This window comes from Polypterus senegalus, chromosome 16, assembly GCF_016835505.1.
Source record: "Polypterus senegalus isolate Bchr_013 chromosome 16, ASM1683550v1, whole genome shotgun sequence".
Classification (NCBI taxonomy): Eukaryota; Metazoa; Chordata; class Cladistia; order Polypteriformes; family Polypteridae; genus Polypterus; species Polypterus senegalus.
Window position 1 is genome coordinate 21,401,727 of NC_053169.1, and position 14,790 is coordinate 21,416,516.

Genomic DNA, 14,790 nt, shown 5'->3' on the forward strand with positions numbered 1-14,790 from the left:
CAAATGAAGGAGATCCATGATGTGGGGGCGGGGTGGCACGCAGCCGCTCTTTTATGATTTCAAATATTTAAACTAAAGCAAGAAACACTCAGTCAGAGACTCTTAGGACGCTGCTCCTTTTTAACATCTAGTAAACAAGAGGCAAAGAAAAAGAAAAGTGGTTAATTATATGGAGATATCTTAAAAAAAAAAAAATATCAATCGCAGCATTTCGTTACACCAGAACATAACTGCAATCCCCAGGCAGTTGATTCGTTAAGAGAGAGGACAGCCTTACAGCTCCGGTGTGAAATTATCGATTAAAATATCAAATCAAATGGTGATAAAGTGGCGATATGTCTGATTTACCTCGATGTTTAGTGTATGTAAGGCTGCTGTTTTTGTGCAATTAACGCAGCAGATATGGACAGTGGCCGTGTCATCTAAAAAGGTGACATCCATGCATCTACAGTGCCTTCAAAAAGTAGTCACTATTCATTTTTTTCACATCTTGTGATGTTGCTGCCTTAGGCTAAAATCATTTCAATTCATTCTTTCCTCCTCATCAAGTAATACTCCTCAGAAAGGCAAAGTGAATACAGGATTTTAGGAATCTATCACACTGACACAAATATTCAGACCCTTTGCTGTGACACTTGAAATCTGGGGTTGGTGCATCCCATTCCAATGATCATCATGGAGATGTTTCCTCACCACATTTGGAGTCCATCTGTGGTCAATTCAGTTGACTGGACTTGATTAGGAAAGCTGTCTATTGAAGGTCCCACAGTGGAGCAAAAACCCAGCCATGAATGAGGTTGAAAAACTACCTGCGGAGCTTATGTGGCGGCACAGATCTAGAGAAGGCTACAGAGAACTGCCTGCAGCATTGAAGGTTCCCAAGAGCACAGTGGCCTCCAAAATTCTTAAATGGAAGATGTTTGGAAGGGCTTTGGTAAGAAAGCTGACCAAAAAACAAGTGATCACACTGTGTGAGCTTCAGAGAACCTGTGTGGAGATGGGAGAAACTTCTGGAAGGACAACCACTACTGCAACACTCCAGTAATCTGGGCTTTAATGACTAGACAGAAGTCTCTTCTGAGTAAAAGACACATGGAAGGAAGCCCACTTGGAGTTTGCAAAAAGGTACCTCAAGGACTCTCAGACTATGAGAAACGAGATTATCTGGCCTGATGAAACCAAAAATGAACTACTTGGCCAATAATAGGTGGTAGAAACCAGGCACCACTCATCACCTGTGCAATACCATTAAAACACTGAAGCACGGTGGTAGCATCGGCCGTGGGGTTGTTTTTCAGCAGCAGGGACTGGATGACTGGATAGGGCTCAGGGAAAGCTGAAAAGAGCAAAGTCCAGAGATATTCTTAATGAAAACCTACTCCAGACTGCTCTACACTTCAAAGTGTGCCAAAGGTTCATCTTCCAACAGGTCAATGGACAGCCCAGGAGTGTCTTAGGAACAAGCCTGTGAATGTTCTTGACTGTCCCAGCCAGAGCCCAATCGAAGTCTTTGGAGAGACCTCAATATGGCTGTCTATTGGCGGTCTCCATCCAACCTGACCAAGCTTGAGTGGATTGGCAGTGAACAATGGACAAAAAGCTTGTTGAGTGAAACCCAAGAATACTCCAGGCTGGAATTGCTGCCAAAGGGGCTTCAACAAAGGGTCTGACTACCTGTGTCAAAGAGAGATTTCAGTTTTTTAATTTTGAATAAATTTATAAAAAAATTCTACAGTCCAGTTTTTTGGCTGTTGCTTCAAGAGGGGGAGAAAAATGTAAACGATTTTAACCCAAGGCCATCACATCACAAAATGTGTGAAAAGTGAATATTTTCTGATGGCACTGCACTTTTAACTAACTGAAGCCACCCGGGACGGGGCACCGATCCAGTAGAGAGACACACATATTCCTTAATACGGAGACATTTTTAAATTGCAACTGAACCTGACATGCGGGTTTTAGGTTATGGGATGAACAGAATATGACAGAACCAGGAAGGTTCCTGCTGCATGGCCCTGAATTTTGGGGGAATGGGTAATAGATGAATGGATAATCTGGTGATAGCAATAAAAAAAGGGTGGTACTGCGGCTCAGTGGGTTAGCAACCCAAAGTTAAAAGAAGCCCATTCTGGTCTAGGAAATATACTGATGGGTTGTATACCATCTACAGCCTTAGTGCCCGTAACTTGTGACAATGAATGCCTGTGACCGACAGCTTGTGACATCTTATTCTGACCAGGTATGTATGTGCAAGCAGATTGCAGACATGATGGGGGCCGTACACCTCTTGCCTTGAACATAGTGTGTCTAATGTAAATGAGCTGATGAGAGCCCACCACATTCCTGACAGACTATTGCAGACTTCAGCAACCAGTAGGATTAGTGTTCTTGTCACGGTCAAGTATTACAGCAGATACATCAAGCTACACAAACTCAGCACAGCCCTCTCTGCTGCCAGACACAGAATTCCAGCATGCATAATTCCAGATGAGTGACCTCAGTAGCAGTTCGGAGTCTTTGCACAAGCACAGAACTTCCAGTTCATTAACTGCACGACAATGGCTTTGAGGAGAAAGCTTACAGACCCTCAAATCTCTGCTTAATAAAGCAAATGTAGTTAAGAGCAACACTTCTAGGGTATTGAAATACAGGAATGGATAGACATAAATGAGCAGCCCAACTTCTGATGGGCAGAAGATTCATCTCATGATGGTCGTGCACCACTATACAGTATAGCTGCAACCAGGGGTGGTTCACTAGAAAGCCATCCAAGCCCAACATCCACAGACGCAACACAGACAGAAGGAATATGACCGGTCAACCAAGCTGCTGCACCCCTGCATAACTGGGACTTTGTTACAGTTCAAGAACATGAACATCATCCAAAGCTGACACATACAGATCCTACCACATGTGCACTTCTGACGGCCAAGTATGCCATCAAAACCATCACCATCTTCTTGCAACCAAAAAGCAGCCAAACATTCTACAAGAAACTGCTGCCCTGTGTTAAAAAATGCAGGCCTGTTGTTAAAGTGTTTGATTGTGTTGTTTAAACAAACTAGTAGGCCGCAGTGTATTAGTCCGTCAGTCATTACCCAACCCACTATAACCTAAGACAGGTTCACGGGGGTCTGCTGGAGCCAATCCCAGCCAGCACAGGGCACAAGGCAGGAACAAACCCAGGCAGGGTGCCAGCCCACCGCAGGGCACACACAAACACCCACACACCAAGCACACACTAGGCACAATTTAGGATCACCAATCCACCTAATCTGCATGTGGACTGTAGGAGGAAACCCACGCAGACACGGGGACAACATGCAAACTCCACGCAGGGAGGACCGGGGAAGCGAACCCCAGTGTATTCAGATATTGCACATTATTTAAAATCATAATTCATATGAAGACAAACGTATATGTTTCCAACTTCAGGGGTCCTTTGTGGCTGCAGGTTCTTGTTCAAACCAGTTTCACAATCATTTTATCTCTGAGTGGTCTCGCTTTTTAGCTTATTACAGCTTATTATACATTTAATAAAGAGCAGCAGTGTGACATTCACATTTATAAAAAAAAAAATAGAAATATATTTTTGTCACAACTTCTTGTTTATCATTGTCCTATTAATTCACCCTTTTCTACAAAGTTTGTATCCTGATAGTAATTAACAATGAGCAAAGTAGACATCAGGGCCAATGACACAGAGGAGTGCACAAGCACACAGAGAGCATTGCTGGTACTTGGCCTTTAAAAGGACCACTTGGTGCACAGCGACTGAACCACCCATCTTTAGGAGCGCTTCCAGGCCACAACTCTGTCTCAGGAGTCTCCTTCAGTGAAACTCTGGCCCTGTTCCTCTTCTCTTGCTCACATTCCCCGATTGAGCAAATTCAAACTCTCCGTTTCCTCATTTGGGTTTTGGAGGTGCTTTCCTTCTCAAGCCTTTAGCCTGTGTGTTGGTCCACACGAGGATTCTTCTCGAGACTCCCCAAGAACCACACACTAAGGAAGATTGATTTCAGAGGAACAGAGCCTCCTAGTTGGAAAGTGCCCACCTCCACTTAATACTCAGATTTGTTTCTTTTATGACTGACTGACTGACTCCAAATGTGTCTGTCCCTTCTGCCAGTCTGCAGAGACCCTCTCTCTAAGTCAGATCTTGTTTGTGGACATTACACTGTCCTTCTCTTTTAGTCTGTCATTCACAAGGAGAGCAAAATGTTCTTCAATCGGGCATGTTCAGGATTGCGATGTAGATGTCTCCAGATCTTCCTCTCTAGACAGCCCACCTGAAGTGAGGCCCTGTGTGTATGGTTCAGGAATACAACCCTTTTTAATAACCACTTCCACTGCCCTTGCCTCGAATCATTAACTGGTTCCTATCCCACTGCTAACACCCCTGTAACAACCTGGTAGGTAGATGGTGAAATGGGGTAGCACTTAGACAGCGCTGATAATAGGTGGCCCTTCAAATGGCTGTTATGCTATACAGTGTCCAATCCCAAGTCTTCATCATCAGCAGTACGTCAAAGCTTCTGCTCCTCCGCTCATGCTGCTTCTCCCGAGAGACTTCATTTCAGTATCTAAACCTGTCTTGCTCCTCCACTTGCTCCAGTCTTTTTCTCTCTATCTCTCTCTCTGCTTAAATGGGGTCCAGTGTTGAAAGGTTCTCTTTACTTCCCACAAATTTTATCCAATATATGCCAGGATCTTAATTTGAGACTCCTTGAGAACCTTGCACCAATGGCCAGGGCCGTCTTAATAGCATCACAGGGCCCTGGGCAATGTAGTCCACTGAGGGCCCTTTTTGATTGCATAACAGGAACATCAGAAACACTGTGGACCCCTATGTTCCTAGGGCCCCTGGCCAGTGCCCACTGTGCCCATATGTTAAGACTCCCCAGCCAAGGACAATGGATTTTAGTGGGGCAGAACCTCAAAAGTGCCCATGCCTAAAAGTGCTCTCTTTCTGCCCCTCTTTATGCTCGGTACTGACTCATTTTATGACCAACTTCTCCACATCTGACAGTTCACAGACGTATTAGCAGAGTCTTTTTCTCAGGTTTGGATCACACAAACATTACAGCAGTCCTGTGAACTGAACTAAGCAAGTTTAACAAGTTAGACGATGAGCGCATGGTGTAAAATTCAGGTGTGCTCTGTGACTAAGTTAACTGATGTGAAGGTTGCAGCATTTCATATTTTTTATTTATTTCATCCAATAGTCACTTGTTACATTTTTATTTATGCAATAGTTCTATAACAATGAGTCCTATTCAAAAGTCGTAACAGAATACAATTACATGTGTTAGTAGACTCCATTAAGTACACACTTTTAACAGCACATAAGGAGTTAAAAACGGAGCACAAAGAGGCTTGCGGTGGCTCAGTGGCTTTCATAGACAGCAGACTGTAATTCAAGTGATGTGGAAAGTGCTGGAGGGTCTGTGACTAGTTGTTGTTCAGTTCTCTTAAACATAACATTTTTTAAAATACAGTATACCAAACATAGAAGTACTAATAATTAGCATTTGAAAAATATCTATTCATGCAAAATGACCAACACTAGCATAATATCACTGTCAATATGACTCTATGATGGGTGAAAAGGAACTGAAGTAAGCTCCCTGTCTAGCTATTAATATAAGATAAAACACAGTAATTCATTAAAATTATATAAGAACTCGGAAAGGAACCGATTTATTGTATAATGAGTATGCAAATAGTACACGATGGGCAAGAAGATAGGGGGTCTGCTGCTCTGACGCTGAAGCCCCCCACCTTCCGATGCCACTGACCATTTTTAAACCCGTCTTGTTTATATCAGTTAGAGCTGCTGCACCTTCCCCGTGTTATTAATAAGTACAAACACCGGTTAGCTGCAGGGTGATAATGTCGGTTCTTTATAATAATAACTAGGGGGCTTCGCTCGCCAACCCCCCCATGGCCTGCACTACACACCAGCTACTTCATGTCTCTGCCGCTCACGTATGTGGATTTCACTTTCACCAAACAACAAATCTTTTAATTCTCGTGGATACGCCTCTTCATTGGGATGAAACACTACTTTTCCCTGATGGCAACACGAATTAGACGATCTACAAGTCTCCGATTTAAGTTTAAATCCGCACAATATATTCAATCTCTTTTTGCTGTTCCGTTATTTCACTAATAATAATCGTAATCATTTCCATTTGTTTGCGCTAATGCGATCTTTACTATCATTTTTTTTTAGACTTTTGAATTTTAGTACTTTAATTATCTCTAACCAGCTCTGCATGTGTGTGTATCGCGCCAACCTTTAATGAATTCTTTACGACGTTCTACTTGGTCATCTACTCTTTGTGTTTTATTTCCGGCCCCGGGCGTGGTTAAATGTCTTGGCACAAAGTCTCGCCTCAGGGGACGTGAAAGTATCTCTCTGAAAAAGTCACGTCTCGTCCCAGGATAAAAAGTCTTGTCTCGTCCCTGGATTTTTTTATTACAATAGTGAGATGTGCAGATCATATTGTTCCAACAGTTCAGTCTTATGTATGCATACATAATTTCTTTCCCCTTCCACTGATTTCCAGAGAAGTGACTTTCTATTGTACTCTGTTACAGTATTTAACTTACCTAAATCAGCAGGAGAAGGGCGCTTCGGTGGAGATTTTTGCGCATGCGCGGTCTGCCCGGTGTCTGACTGACTTGCACTGGGCATCTGATTGGCTGTCAGGCAAGTAACAGAGGACAATCTACAAAATAGACAAGTTCAAGCAACTGTTCTCCAGGTAAAATAGAAAGAGTAAACCAATTCCGTGTTGATGTCGCAAAGAACACTTCTCTATTTTAAGGTGGGCGAGTTCGCAAATTCGGCAATGGTTTTAAATTGGAAATTCAGCATATTTCTACACTTTTTACAGCACAATCTGTTCGAGATATCTGAATGACAACTGAACTCTCTCGACAAATTTCATTTAAGAGTAAGCGTGCCACATCTCAACAAAACCAGGTTCATGGGTTTGGGGGTAGGGTGCGTGTTGTTTCATGCGAATGGACAGACAGGAGCTTTGGCAAAAGGTGCTTCACATCTATATATATAATTCACTAAGGCAAGACAACCATGGAAAGCACGCCGGAAAGGGGCGTGGATTCACTAAGCCGCCGACAAGCGAGACACCTATGGTGCACGCAGGAAGGAGCCACGCCCACCAACTCCAAGACCATTGGATACGACGACAACTCACAGAGCCACGCCCACCAACTCTTACGCGATGACACAGAAAAACAGGCGTCATTTATATTCGTCTGTCGTAGAGGTCACATGCAGCTCCGACCCACGTTGACTGTTAATAGAGGCATGTTTCTTGCGGAAGTGAATCGCCATATGCGGCGTGTAAAACTGTTTGCGAGGGGTATCCCATGGGATCCTTAAAACGTTCCTTATCTGAGGTTAAAACACAATGAAGTGAGCAGTCTTTAAAAAACGAGTTTTCGGTTACGACGCACGACCGCGTGCACTATAGCAAACTGTTTTACACGCTACATACAGCAATTTGCATCCACGACAAACATGCGTCTTCTTAGATATTCCTGCACTTTGTGCACACCACCCTCCCACCGTGTTTGGGTGTCTTGGTGGATTATATATAGAAAGGCAGCCAAAACCGCACAGAGCAATGAAAAGTCTACGTGAGTCACAGGTGCATCTGGACTGTGAAAAGACAACGACTCGAATGACGAGTTGGAGGTGGGCACATGAGCAGGCAGTGTATACTGAACGAGAAATCAGCAGACTAGCATGACGGAGGGAGCGGAGTGGATGTCCTTCTCCTCTCCTCCCATTCCACCCTGAGCGCCGCACGGAGGATTGTGTGTTGGTTTGTTCCGTGCATTGGTTAAAACCCAATGAAGGAAGCAGTCTTTAAAAACCAATAAGCCCTGTGCCTCTGTTTCATTACCGTCTCACCTGCTTCACCAATGCAGGCCCCACAACAGGCGATCCGGCTGCGTCATTCCCATGACCCGCCGGGCAGCCAACCAGGTAACCAAAGTCAGGGGGGAGTATGGTTACAAAGCTGAAACTTAAAGGAATTGACGGAAGGGCACCACCAGGTGTGGAGTCTTTTGCTTCATTTGACTCAACACAGGAAACCTCACCCGGCCCGGACACGGACAGGATTGACAGATTGATAGCTCTTTCTCGATTCTGTGGGTGGTGGTGCATGGCAGTTCTTAGTTGGTGGAGCGATTTGGCTGGTTATTTCCGAAAACGAACGAGACTCCCGCCTGCTAAATAGTTACACGACCCAACAGCGGTCGGCGTCCAAATTCTTAGAGGGATCAACGTGTGTCTACCCGGCGTGGGTAAGGTGTTGAACCCCTTTCGTGATGGAGACCGTGGCTTCCAATTGTTCCCCACGAACGAGAAATTCCCAGCACGTATGGTCATACGCTCGCACTGATTACATCCCTGCCCTTTGTAAAGCCCCCCATGGTCTGGTGACCTAGTGGATTATATATAAAAAAAAAGCAGCCGGAACCACAAAGAACAATGAAAAATCAACGTGGAAACCGACTGAGGCGGTGTTTGGAAAATTAACAGACTCACAGGTGCGTGTGGACTGCACACAGACGAAAGCGACTCAGGTAGGGAGTTGGGGGCGGGCACATAAGTGGGCAGTGCGTACTGAACGAGCGCCGCTCAACCCCGTCCTTCGCTTTGAAGGAGAAAGCGCCGGCGCTCCTCCGGTTTTCAGTCACGGACAATTGTATGTTGGTTCATAGCGTGCATTGCTGCAATGTTACTTTTCTTGGTGGTTTATTAAATTACGGATTTTTGAAATGTTTATTTTTTCCTCTGTGCTTAAAAATCATTTAAAAAGCGTCCTGATTATGCGGCGTGTTGGCTAGTATTATATATTTATGTACCTAAAAATGGAGAGATGGAAAAATGATGTTCTGCTGCTTCTCTGTCTATGGTTAGTTTTGTCAGAGTTTGTTTAAGTGAGTTTGAAAATGGATGGATGAATTGATTGATGCATACATTTAAAAACATGTATGAATCTTCACAATACTGGTTCCTGCTTTGCTTCTGATGATGTTGAAACAATGGTTTAGAACAGAAAAATAGAAATTCAGATAATGGATGGATGGATGAGTCAAGATAAAGGTAAATGTAGACCGGTATGAAGACCACCTGCTCTAGACACTTTTGATAGTTTCTCATTATGTGCTTCTCCACCTCACCTGTATACACACGTGTGCCGGTGTTACATTTCCCCAGGGCCATCTTAACAGCTTCATAAACCCCCAGGCAAAGTAATGTGCTGGGGTCCCTGTTTTGATAGCAAAACAGAAACATACATAGGCGTCAGAAACATTGTGGGCCTCTATGCTCCAGGGGTCTTCAGCCAGTGCCTATTGAACCCATACTTTAAGATGGTCCTGATTTGCTCCCCTGTTTCTGGTCCTGATTCTGGCAGCACAGCCATTAATATCCATACTGGGATGTTCCCTCTCCCAATCATCAATCCAAAGATTGGATTAAGTAGATTGGAAAAAATGGATGAATGGGCTTTTTTTTAGTTTCAGGTATTGAAGCATTACTAACTCTTTATGATTATTTTTTTTTGTTTAATGTCTATTGATGCAGTATTGTTTTAAAAAATAAACACTTTTTTTCCAAGTTAAATATGGAGTGGAATTGCAATTGTAGACATTACTGTTGGGGAAGAAATGAAGTGGTATATTACAAACCCTGTCATTTTCATCCACTGTTAGAACTTAAGTTTCTCCAAAGCTGAAGACTTTGCAGCTAAAGTGTTGGGCACCACATGCTGGGATTTAATCAGACCCACTGGCACGAATAAGACCAGGTTTGGATCCACTTCAGCCTTGCCACGCACACATCTGCTAGGACCACCTAGTGGTTTTTCTAACTTTCCCATATCTGTGAGGTCATCAGCACCATTTCAAATGCTGCAGATCCACGGGAGGGGGACCTTTACTCTGAATGACTTTGCTTCTTTTTATTTCATGTTTTCGTTTTCACTTGACCCACACACTATGTGATGGCTTTAGATGAGTCTTTCCTTAATGTCCCCCCTTGTATAAAATCTCGTCAGTCTTTCATCTCTTCATTGAGGCCCACTTATTTGTTTTCTGACGTATATTCTTATCTGAAGAAATTAATGGCAGCACTTGGAAGTGTTCTGGGGTCTTCTTTGAAGAGCAGTTTCCCTTTCCTCTTTGGAGGCCTGAGGAACCCATGCTGTGTCCTGCTTGTAGGGAAACAGGAGGTTACATCTGTCTGGCCTTGACGGCCCAGCAGCGGACATGAAATGAGAATTCCTGAGCAACTGCTTACAACTGCTTCTGACTGCAAGTAAGTAATCGGGTCCACTTCTGCCGCACTCCTTCAAGGCAAAATGGGAAGCCCTGAAAGAATTCAACATATTTGAAAAAGGATTAGTGGGAAAGTCAGAAGAGCAAACATCCGTAACTGTCACCTCGGGGACAGACGTGTGCGTCATACAATATGTGTGCAGCGTAAAGCACCTTGTGAAAGGTGCTACATATAGCACAGTATGGTAAAGCTTTAATCTTTGTTTAATAGGAAACCACAATTTTGAACTAATAAATACCGAAAATTCTGAGAATTGTGTTCAGATTGAATGCTGCGTTAGCCTCAGTGTACTGGAGCAGCCGTTTATTTTCATATGGCTCTGACGTGGCCTGAATCGTCATTGATGATCTGGTGAAAAGTGTCTTCTTGTTGTCCAGCACATGTCAGGCATGATTCTAAATTCGGATTAAAAAGTAGCTTTCATCATTTTGCACCCAAACTCTTGAGTAATGTATATTTGGCAGATGACATTAATCAACAAGACTTACAAGACTGTGGTCCGGTATTAGAGCTTCTATCTATCTATCTATCTATCTATCTATCTATCTATCTATCTATCTATCTATCATATAGTGTCTTTCATATCTATCTATCTATCTATCTATCTATCTATCTATCTATCTATCTATCTATCAATCTATCTATCTATCTATCTATCTATCTAGATAGAGATAAATAGAAATAGATAGATAGATAGATATGAAAGGCAGTATATAATAGATAGATAGATATTCTATGAACTCTGAATTCTGTGAATTTCCACTTGGGATTAATAAAGTATCTATCTATCTATCTATCTATCTATCTATCTATCTATCTATCTATCTATCTATCTATCTATCTATTTTATAGTGCCTTTCATATCTATCTATCTTGGCTTCTGTCCCTTGTGACCCTGGATGTTACATCTGGATATTGTAATTTTGCCTTTCAAATTATGGCTTGTTTGAAACTCTTCCTGAAGTTAGGTAGCAGTCAGATGGGCTCCATTTGTTCTCAAGAGTTTGACCTGGATAACAGTGGCTCTGCAGCTCCACCATGCTTAATTTATTTTCTAATATGTTACTTCCACTATGTAGTTTGTAGCAATGGTTTAATGCAGAATGCATACAACATTATTAATAGAATGTATGTCTTTGGTGACCAGCGCTGGACAACAGCAAACAGTCTTATGAGGCATCATGGGACAGTGTTAACTTTGAAAAGCGCTAAAATAAATTCCAAGTGTTCCTGTTCAACCCTCCCTACTAACCCTAGTGCCCATATTCTCAAAATTACGTAAAAAACGCACATTATATGTGAAGAATGTCTGGAAAAGGCTTGCCATTGAGGTGAGCATTAAAATGAATTATAAAAATAAGAAAACCAACTGCATTGCTACAATTAAGCACATTGGGGCTGTGCTTACTATGTAAGGTGCTATATAAAATCATTAATTCTCATGTTTTCGACTCAGTTTATTGTGTTTCATCTAGTGTTAGAGTCTGCCTTGTGCCCAAAGGTGCCAGGATAGGCTGAATTGCATTAGGCAGGTTTAAGAATGTTATATATAAAAGTTATGTCTGTTGCTTTTCTCAACAATTTTTTCCCTTTGCTTCCTATGGGAGAGTCTGTTTTCTTCTACAATTTTTTTTATTTCCCTTTTAAAAATACAGAAATGGAAACATGCACTGTTTAGACTGTTGCATTTTTTTGATGGCATTTTTACAAATTTCTATATTTAAATGTTAAAAGCATAAACACTTCATTTCCCAACATTGTTTTCCAAGTAAATTAGTGAAAGAGGCCGGTATTCTTGGGAGTACAATTTTCACAGAGCCTCAAAGTGCTGAATTTCTATTTTAGCACATTCTCTTGGAGTCCATCCATTTGTGCAAGGAGGTCCCCTGGTGCCCACTGACCAGTCTGAATTATTCTGGTGCACCAGACTGAGGGAGAACCTCACCTTTTCATATGCATACAATATTACAGGTTACTCTTCTGGTTGAAAAAAGAGCTTAAGAAAGCCACGCGACAGGGATGGATTCAAAGGGGGAACCCACTCTGGAAAGCCCCTCTAAATGCCAGAGGGGGTTAACGGGGCAATTGGATATTGAAGTAAGAAAAAGGTGATGGGAGGAGTGGAAGAGAAGAATCCCTTTCCTTTCAAATTGCTGGAGTAGCAACAGAGGGGTCCCCACATTGAACAGTTGGAGGCCTGCTGAATAACTAAGGAGAGTAAGCAATATGGAAACTTACAATAAAAAACGGGGGCTCAGAAATGACTCAGGCACAGACTCGGAATTTAAGGCAGCCCTCCTGACTCAAGTGGCAGTAACAGTAGTTGTGTCAAGTCATGTCATGTCATTGTTTGAAGTGCTTAATGCAGACCCGGGTGGCTTTATGATGGATGACTGCTGGAGCCTATCCCAGTTAGCAAAGGGTGCAAGGCAGGAACAGACCCCGGACAGGTCGCCAGTCCATCACAGAAGTAGCATCAAGCACACGAGCCCAACCAACCTGCAACATGTCGTACATCTTCAGCGTCATGATAGACAGGGATTTATCAAATGCCTAACTTCATTTTATTTAATAGAAAACACAAATCGGCTTACCTGATGCACTGGCTTACCCCCGTTTCTATGCTTTCTTTACCTAAAACCCAGTATAGTTAACAAACCAGAATGGTGGGAATGAGGTGAGAAAAAGAGACTGCTTGTAAGATTGGGGCATGATGGGGATCTTCTTATACAGTATAATACGCTACCGTGGCTCTCTGTTTGTCTGTCCAGCATTTTTAAATCACCTGCAGCTCACAAACCGTTTGAACTATTGACCTGAGATTTGGTACACATATATTACGTGACATCTACTATCCGCTTTCGGGATGATGATTGACCTCCACTTTTCATTTTATTGTAGAATCAACTCTCGGTAGCGCGCGGCAGGGCGACCATGCAGCACATGCGGACGGGCGCCGTCTCATCCCTACCACCTTTGCCGTCACTTCCCCTCCCTCTTCATATCTTCAATCTTTCTTGAGGCAGATTGAAGACTTAAGTGCCAGCTAAAGTGAAAAATTAAGGAAAACGTACCAAGTAATTGCAACACAAACACTGACTTAATCAGTTTTAATATGAAAAGATGCCGACGAAAGAAGAGAAGAAGCGGGCCATTGGGGTGGAGAAAAGAAGAGCTGCTCAGGAAGCAGCAAGCGCATCAACCCCTGAGCAAACGAATGCTAAACATACAGAGAAAGAGGATGAGAACTAGGAATGCTCACGTCGAGTGTATTCACTGCACGTTATCGTAATAGCAGTGCGCCGTTACTGGTATTATACAATGTTTGTAGTTTAGGTTCAGTGTTTTTGAAAGGTGAAAATCAGGCAGCCTTGAAAGGGAGGGACGAAGTCTTTTAATTTGATCCTTTCTGTTTCCACTTTGATCACCCCAACCTCATGTGGATTTTTTACTAAAACGCTCATTTTTCAAGCTTTACCTTTTTTTTTTTTTGAAGATACCACTACTGACAACTTGAAATGGGAACAACACCTCTTAGCTACTGTACTGCCTAGACGGCTCACCGATGCCCTCAACGTCCTCATACATCTGAGGAAAGCCCCGATGTTTCCATATATGCACCTGCTCAGCTGAAAAGCACAAAGCACTGCCAAGGGGAGCTTGAAGGCAGCACAGAACATTACTGGCTTGCAGCTGCTTTCTGTCCAGAACAAATATAATACACTACGTTACAGAAAGTCAAATAATATTATCAAAGACCTCAGCCATGTTGGTCAGTTACTTGTCTTCCTCCTCCATTCTGCCAAGAAATGCAGGGCCATTAGCACTATGGCCAGTGATTTCAGTGATATTTTTAGGCAAATCGATGGCCACTCACACCGATGACGGCCCACGTGTCCTCCTCGTATATGCGTGTTGCTGTTTTTAATACATACTACTGTATACTGCTGTGATATCCTACTACACCTACTAGTCTGTAGCCATTAAAAACAGATCACCTTTCAGAAACAACAGTCATAAAATGGTGCCACTGTCAGGTCACAACAATAACACAAATTGTATAAACACAATAAAGCTACAGATCTACCTGTCAAGAAACTCTGCCACATTACACAAAGTAGTTGGACCAGATGGAGTTTCACGCTGTATCCTCACAAGTGTCACTGTGTTTACAGACAATCTGGCCTTACACGGTTCCTGTCTGCTTGCTTTTATCAAACCATCATGCCCGGCAAAGGACAACAAAATCACGTGCCTGAATGACTGAGGCCGGCTACAGACATTGCGGCGGCCATGAAGTTCTTAAAAAAATGAGTAGTGACTCATATTAATAAAGAAAACCAAACTGGAAAAAAAGCAAGCCAGTTAAAGTGAAAGCAAAAGAGTGTTCAGTTAATAGCAGT

General features: G+C 42.8%; 1 protein-coding gene across 4 annotated transcripts in view; it reads left to right on the forward strand.

Moving 5' to 3' along the window:
• The window catches only part of slc29a1a (solute carrier family 29 member 1a), a 196,284-nt gene that overhangs the window by 26,209 nt on the left and 155,285 nt on the right, over positions 1-14,790 (forward strand). The window lies entirely within an intron of this gene.